The following is a 7,691-nucleotide window of genomic DNA, read 5'->3' as shown; positions in this document are numbered from 1 at the left end:
AATTAGTTAAAGTGATAGAAGCCGTTTGTATGTAATTATCATGAACATAGGGACCAACTTTTATCGGATCCAAAGCTAAAATGGAACTCGATGATGAAATATTTAGAAAAATTTAATCTATCATGGATAAGAAAATCAATATATAATTATATAAAACAGAAAAAATATATATAACTTTTGGTCCAGAACATTTTCTTAATTTTTGATTCGGTTTTGAACTTGAACTCAAAAGAACCCCTTCTCTACAAGTCGCTAGTACTTGGTAGGGTAAAAGATTGAGTTGTTTTGTTTTAAAATTTAACAACGGAAATGATAATGGGGAAAAAGTTATTTTAGTAATGTAGTTATATATTAAAGGGAAATTCCTCCAGGATCCATAGAAGAAGATTAAGGGGGTGTTTGGCTTTCTCCCCAAACCATGGTTTGGGAAGAAATAAGCCAAACACCCCATTTTTATTTGAAACCATGGTTTTGGGGGAAACCATGGTTTTGGCCCCCAAAACCTTGGTTTGGGAAAAAGCTATCCAAAGCTGCTTCTTCCTTCAGATTATTGATCGTTGGTGGTGGGCCCAGTAACAAGAGCAGGCGTCAATTATTATTTCTTCAGTCTCGGTTTCGCTCTGAATAAAACAAAGCTTCGGTCCTTCACTCTCGGCGCTTCGCTCTGAAGAAAACTTCGCTCGCCGATCCTTCGCACATCAGAAAACAAACTATTCAACTGAAGCTATACATTTGCTGCTGTCAGATAGCGGCCTGAATCATAAACTAAAGGATGAGATACAAGAGATTCGAGCGCTGATCTTTTCTACGAGGGACTTGGAAATTATTCACTGTTACAGAGAAAACCTGAAGTGCACCGATACTCTTGCCAGATTGGCTCAAGGTTTAACCCAGGACAATCAAGAGCTCTTGACGCCGCCAAATGCTTGTCAGACCCAATTTCAGAAGGACTGTGGCAATAGGCCAAGAGTTTCTATTAATTGCTGAATTGTGATGTTTTAAAACTCTCGAGCTCTGCTTGCCGTTTAATGTTTAAAAAAAAAACAAAGAAGAGAGAGAGAGAGAGATAAGACCCGGTTATCCCCTCCGTCAATGGAAATTGTTGGGGAGGGAGATTGTTCACACCGTATGTACGTGATGAGTAGAATATCAAAGAATACAATGGAAAAAATAAATGAATTAAAAACTTAAATATTAAATTGAATAAATACCAATTGAAATCCAATTGAATTTAATTCAAATGTTCTCATGAGGGTTTGATTTCAAAATCTGGTTAAGTATTAGTTACCATACTTTGGCCTAATCTGAGTGATACAAATATATAAAGAGTGAAGAGAAATTACTTTTAAAATAAAAAATTAATGTAAACAAATGATTCTTGAACTTCAAGAACAAAATAGGATCTAGAATTATTTATTCTCCTTATATTTATTAACATTCAATTCACCTTTTCTCATAAAAGCTTTTAATGAAAATATGTGTTAGGGGATGGCTCAACTTCGTGACTCCATAAGAGATCAAATTGTTCACTATATACAAGAATAGCCATGTCTTTCTTATTTCCTTTTTTCTTTTTAGATAATGTAATGTGTTGTTAAAAAAAACTACTTGGACAAATATATTTCGTTACAACCTCTATTATTAAGACAATTAATATGAAATTTTTTTGTGTGGTTATTTCATTTTATGAAAAAAATTATGGGATTTCATCTTTAAGAAATAATAATATTTTTTTTGGCAAAATAAATCATTTTCCTAAAAACATATTTAATTATATTATTAATATATATACATATTAATTTTTTATTATTTATATTATTTATGTCTTATTTATTATGTTGCCAAAATATATATTATTAACAAATTGATTACTTCAAATAAACATATATTATGAAATATATCTTACATGTAATTATCATTTAAACTTATATCCTTTTTAGTAATTTCTACATATCAAAAAACACTTCTGACAATAATTATCCAAACATTCTCACTTTATCAGAATCACTTTTTCAGAAAAGCTATTTTTTTAAAATCTATTCTCTCTAAAATCTATTCTCCAGAAGCTATTCTCCAAACCATGGTTTTGCCTTATCCAAACACCCCCTAAGTATAGACAGGCTTTTCGAATTTATATGTGAAATAAACTTTTATGTTTAATTACCATGACATACAAATAATTTTATACTACTTATGATTCTAATTATAAAAACTAATTGACTAATTTAAGAAGATTAAAAAAATAAGTTAAATTAGTTATTTATAATAAATATGTATTGCCTTTTTTAAAACATCCTTACTAAACAAATATATTAGCTAGAACTACCATTATTAAAAAGACTATCTTAAAAAAAATGTTTAAATATGAGATACAGAACAAATCAGGATCTCATATTTAGAATCAAAATAAAAGCAAAATAAAATCTTATATTTAAAAGCACACATGATATTATAGTGCAATAGTGCATTGGCATTGAAACTACATTTAAATGATGCAGATTCCATTAAATCATACGTATGGAAAATTAAGCAGAACATAATGTTAAGAACAAGAAAATAAAACGGGAGCAAAAAGTAAGCGCATTACGACACACATAATTCGGAAACTCTGCAACAAAAAGCTGAAGCTTTTTTCAACAAATAGAATCATCAGATCTTGAAATTCTTTTGGGTATGCATGTGTTTGGATAACACATCTTCAGTTGTAGAGGTGAGGATTATCTTGCAGCCTGTGTGATCTGCACCATATGGAATTCCCACCTCACTCAAGTCAAGCTTCTTGCGAAGGTCACGGAGTACGATAAGAATTTTGGGCTCCTTCCCGATCCTATGAATCAGTTCGTTGGCTCTTTTAGCTTTAGATTTCTGACTGAAAGTAAAGTCTAGTTGACCAGCAATGTCCTTTTGTATCTTGCCCACATCAGGTTTACTAAAAAGTGTTCTTGTTACAGTTGCTTTCACAACCACGCCGAGCAGTCCGTCTCTTTTAGCTCTTCTGTGAACTGTCTCAAGCAGACGTTCTGTGATCCGAGCATCTGATCCATAAACTCCGACCAAGTGAGTATTAGAATCATGTAATGCCTTCATAACATTCCCTAAGATTTCCTCTCCCCTTTTGACAGCATCCAAAGGATCGGAATTGAAATCGGCCGACATAGAGATAACATGAGAGGAATCATCCCACATAGGATGACGACGAACAACAGCAGAAAGAACTTCATCTAACGTTTCAGAATTTTGCGAAAGAACTTCATCTAACGTTTCAGAATTTTGCGCGCGTGTTTCAGGAGAACTTACATAAGGAAGAGGACGACAACGATGCCACAGAGCAGATATAACAGCCCCCATTATAATCCTGCAGTAAAGTTCAATAGATGAGGAAACACACACTAGTACTGCACATGAAACGAATTCAGATCTCGCACAAAATGGAAATACTTCAATTTATATAACGGAGAAGTACCGTTCTTAAGTAGATCAATGAAAAGATTTAAAAGATCGTTGTTTGGGACTTGAGGAAAATTGATTTAAAAGAGCTCACACGCAACTTATACTTTTAGCTTTGGATCCTACGAACTTGCACCCTAAGGAATGAAGAAGAGAAGCATCTCGCAGAAGCTGGCACGTATCAAACCTCAGGCAAAAAGCACAACTATAATAGATAGAGGAAATATTGTATTCATCATCCTTGAAATGTACACATCAACAGAGATGATGCAACAGATCCTTTAAAGACTTCTTGGCTGAACCATATCCGTTGAAATTAAATACATGATACAGCCAAAAAGTAAAAGGAATATGAAAGTATTTTAGACTATTAAATGCATAAAAATTATTTTAAAATATTGAGTATTGTTTAAAAAAGTATTTTAAAGCGTCAAATGCAATTAACCTTCGGAAAAAGATTAAAATACATAAAACCTTATAAATTTTAGTTCAATCACCTTCACATCTCTCCAGCCTTTAAAAACTTGAACTTAGAGCCCTAACGTTTCATAGTTTAACTATCAATTAAAGCTGGTAGCAGGTAATTTTAAATATTTTATATCTGGGGTGGGTGCCTATTTGGCATGATGGGTCCCTCCGAGCTGAAATTATTGATCTGGTCCACGCGCTTTCATTAATTGGCCTGCCATAATGTAGGTGTTAAGAAAGGTACTACTCGGTTAATATTTCCATTTTTCATGTGCAGTATTTTGTTTTTTTTTTTGGCCTGACATTTCATGTGCAGTACTACGGATCATAAGTGGGGCTGTTATTGCGGCTATTAGCTTCTTCGTCATTATCTGAATTTGATGGAAACACTAACAGAAATGCCTAAAAGAAAGAGAGTTCATGAGGTAATACGCACAAGATCACATAGGCCGCAGCAAATGGGAGTTGAGTTTAACAGAAATATTAATTTCTTATAATATAATAAATTAATATTTGAATTTTTACCGAAAGATGTACTTATATTTAGTATCTAATAGCATTTCGAATATAATTGTTTTTAATAAGAGAATATCTGTTTGGCAAAAAAAAAAAGGAACAAAAAATGACATAAAAAAAGTTAAAAATTATAATATTCTAATTTAAATATCTAACAGTTCAAAATTTCAAGAAAGAAAGTGGTACTTGATTTCATATTTTGCAAATATAGTCAAATGATTAAAATGCCTTTCGTATCAATTTTTTTTTTCCTCGTAAAAACTATCAAATATGTTATTCTCATCAATACATTTTTTATCATTATCAATTCACAATTTATTAATAAATAATTTGTTATTGTTATTATATTTTTTATCATTTACTGTTTAACACTTGTTATTGTTACTTCACAACTTGTTAATAAAATTTTTTGATATAAGAACATTTTTATTATTTAATTATATTTGTAAAATACCAAATCACATATCACTATCTCTTCTGAAATTTTGAATTCTTAGATGCTTGAACATTTTTTCAAAAAGGAAAATCACACAAGCGGCAAGATATTACTCACCTCTACAATTGAAAAGATGTGTTATCTAACCACATGCATACCCAAAGAAATTTTATGGTTTGAAAATTCTCTTCCTTGATAAAACCTTCAGTCTTTTATTGAGAGTTTCTTTAAATATGTGCGTTGTTAGTGTTAATTATACGTGTGCTCTCCCTTCTTGCTTTTTTCTTTTGGCACCATAGGATTATGTATAGTAATGTGTATGTGTCAGACTTGGAAGCCGGTGGGGCGAGGAACGCTTCTTAGTTATGTTTTGTCTGTGTAATAATAATAATAATAAATTAAAATTTAACTTTAGTTTCATTTTTATTTTTGAAATTTCAAACTAATAATTTTAATTCCTAAATTGGGCCTCATTTTAATTTTAGTACCTAAAATTAAAACTAGTAATTTTTGTCTTTTAAATATGACTTCATCTGGGTTCGTGTTAAAAATTTTGTCCTCCAACAGTGTTTTTAGTCTGTAAAAAAGGATTAAAACCAAAAGAAAATTAAATTTTATGGAGTAAAATCACTTGATTCAAATTTCAGGAATCAAAGTCATTTGTTTTAAATTTTAGAGATTAAAATTAAAATGAAGTCAAATTTCTGAGACTAAGAATTATATTAATGCTAAAAAAAATCTTGAACTTCATGGTTCAATTATTCTATTTGTTTAAAAGAAGTTTCAGCTTTTTATTAAGAGTTTTCGAATTATAAATGTTGCAATGGGCTTATTTGTTTCCTCTTTTTCTTCTTCTTCTAAGGATTATGTATAATAAAATATTCTGTATCAGTTACTTTTTTTTTTAATTTCGCTTAATTTTCAATATGTATGACTTCTTTGAAAAATCGATGAACCAGAATCTTGTCAATTTTAAAATTAAAAGAAATTGAACACGGCAAACTGGTGAATCATTAATTTGAACTAGCTGAACCATTAATTCGCACTGGTGAAACTTTGGTTTATGCTTAATTACAAATACCTTAGAATTTGAAGCATAAGAAAGAAAGACTAGACAACAAATGGATAGAAAGGAAGTTTGTATTATAAAGATATAACTTAGAAAATAGTTTATACTATATTATCTTACCTCTCATAATTATTTTTTTTTTTGCACATTATGAAATATTTATTACTTTTTTAAATCATATTTTTACTCATCTTCTTTACTTAACATGATTTTTAATTAATTTCATCTTATTCTTTTATTTGGAATCAATTTTTTGTTCTTATTTTTATTTTTATTTAAATATATTTAAAATGAATTAATTTAATAAATTATGACTAGTTGGAATACAGTTTGACCATCTGTGCCTTAGTGCTTTGATGACACCGGTCTGGTTTTTAATATTTCAATAATAAAATTTAATTTAATTATTTTAATTATATAATAAAAAATAAATGAAAAAATGCGGCCAATTAAAACCCAAACATGATCTCGCATCTCAGGCAATATGAATGCCTTCTGCAACCCAGGTCTTGACCGTTATTTGCCTCCGAAGGTGCGTTGCAATTTCTGGGATCTCTCTCGCCTTAATGTTCAAATGGTCTTTATTGTACCGTATAAGAAATTTGCCAATTTCTAACACAACTTGTAATTTTCTCCTCTGATCCTTAATACTCCTCTTATCCTAAATATAAGACCCATTTCGTAGTATAAATTACACTATCAAAAGAGTTTTATATTTAGAACTGGAGGAGTATAAGACTTATTTAATTAATTTGATTAGATTAAAAAAGTTATGTAAGTTAGTTAATTATAAGAAATATGATATGTTTTTCCTAAAATATCATAATCATCTTTCTTAATATCCTTCTTTCCTTTTCTACCTGATTATAGTTGAGAAAGTATCTATAAGGGTAATTCAAAAAAAATTAATAATTATAAGAAATAGGTCTTATATTTATGACCTAAATTAACTCAACAACTAGATTCTATATTAAGAACTGGATGATTATAACATAAGAATAAGTTGGCGCGAATTAATTCTAAAAGAAAATGATGCTCACTTCTTGAACACATCATATACAACTTTTATCTTCATCTCCTCTCTCTGTTTTTAACATTTTAGAGAACCATTCTTACCAGCAAAATGGTACTACTCTGTTTCTATATTTAAATTCTCGCATCACTACAGGATTAAATAAGGGGTGTGGTAGCTACTATTGCTGGAATTGTTGGCCTTGCTGTAATTTCGCATCGTCTTCTTCATAATTATCTTACTTCAAGCAAATCCCACATACATAGACCTCTATTCAAGGACGACAAACGGAAGAGAGATGACTCAGAGCATCAACCCAGAGCCTCATTCAACGAAACGAAGGGACCTCGTCATTATCTCGCTGCAGGCAATCCCAGATACACAAGCCTCAATCACCTCAATCACAAGACAAGAACCAGAGCAAAGCTTGGGACGCAGAACAAGAAGCGATGATGTCCAATTCAGATGGTATTGATGTTTCGGATGAGCTCGGTTCTATTCTCAAATGGTTGAAGGATCAGAGTCATGAAATGGAGGATATAATGTGTCAACGGTCAACCACATAAAGAGCTTAATTTGGGTAATTTAGGAATTTCATATGGTTCAGAGCGCACAGATTGCAAGATATCCAGCCACTTGCACACCCAAAAGAATTTCATGGTCGAATGATTTTCTTGGAGACTGTTTGAATAGAACTCAAACCATAATTTTAAAAGTAATTTTACAGTATGGGAAATAAATAT

Source organism: Neltuma alba, unplaced genomic scaffold (genome assembly GCF_004799145.2).
Source record: "Neltuma alba isolate B1F8T4 unplaced genomic scaffold, ASM479914v2 tig00002822_pilon, whole genome shotgun sequence".
Classification (NCBI taxonomy): domain Eukaryota; kingdom Viridiplantae; phylum Streptophyta; class Magnoliopsida; order Fabales; family Fabaceae; genus Neltuma; species Neltuma alba.
The sequence above is the reverse complement of the archived record's forward strand: the minus strand, read 5'-3'. Positions refer to the sequence as shown.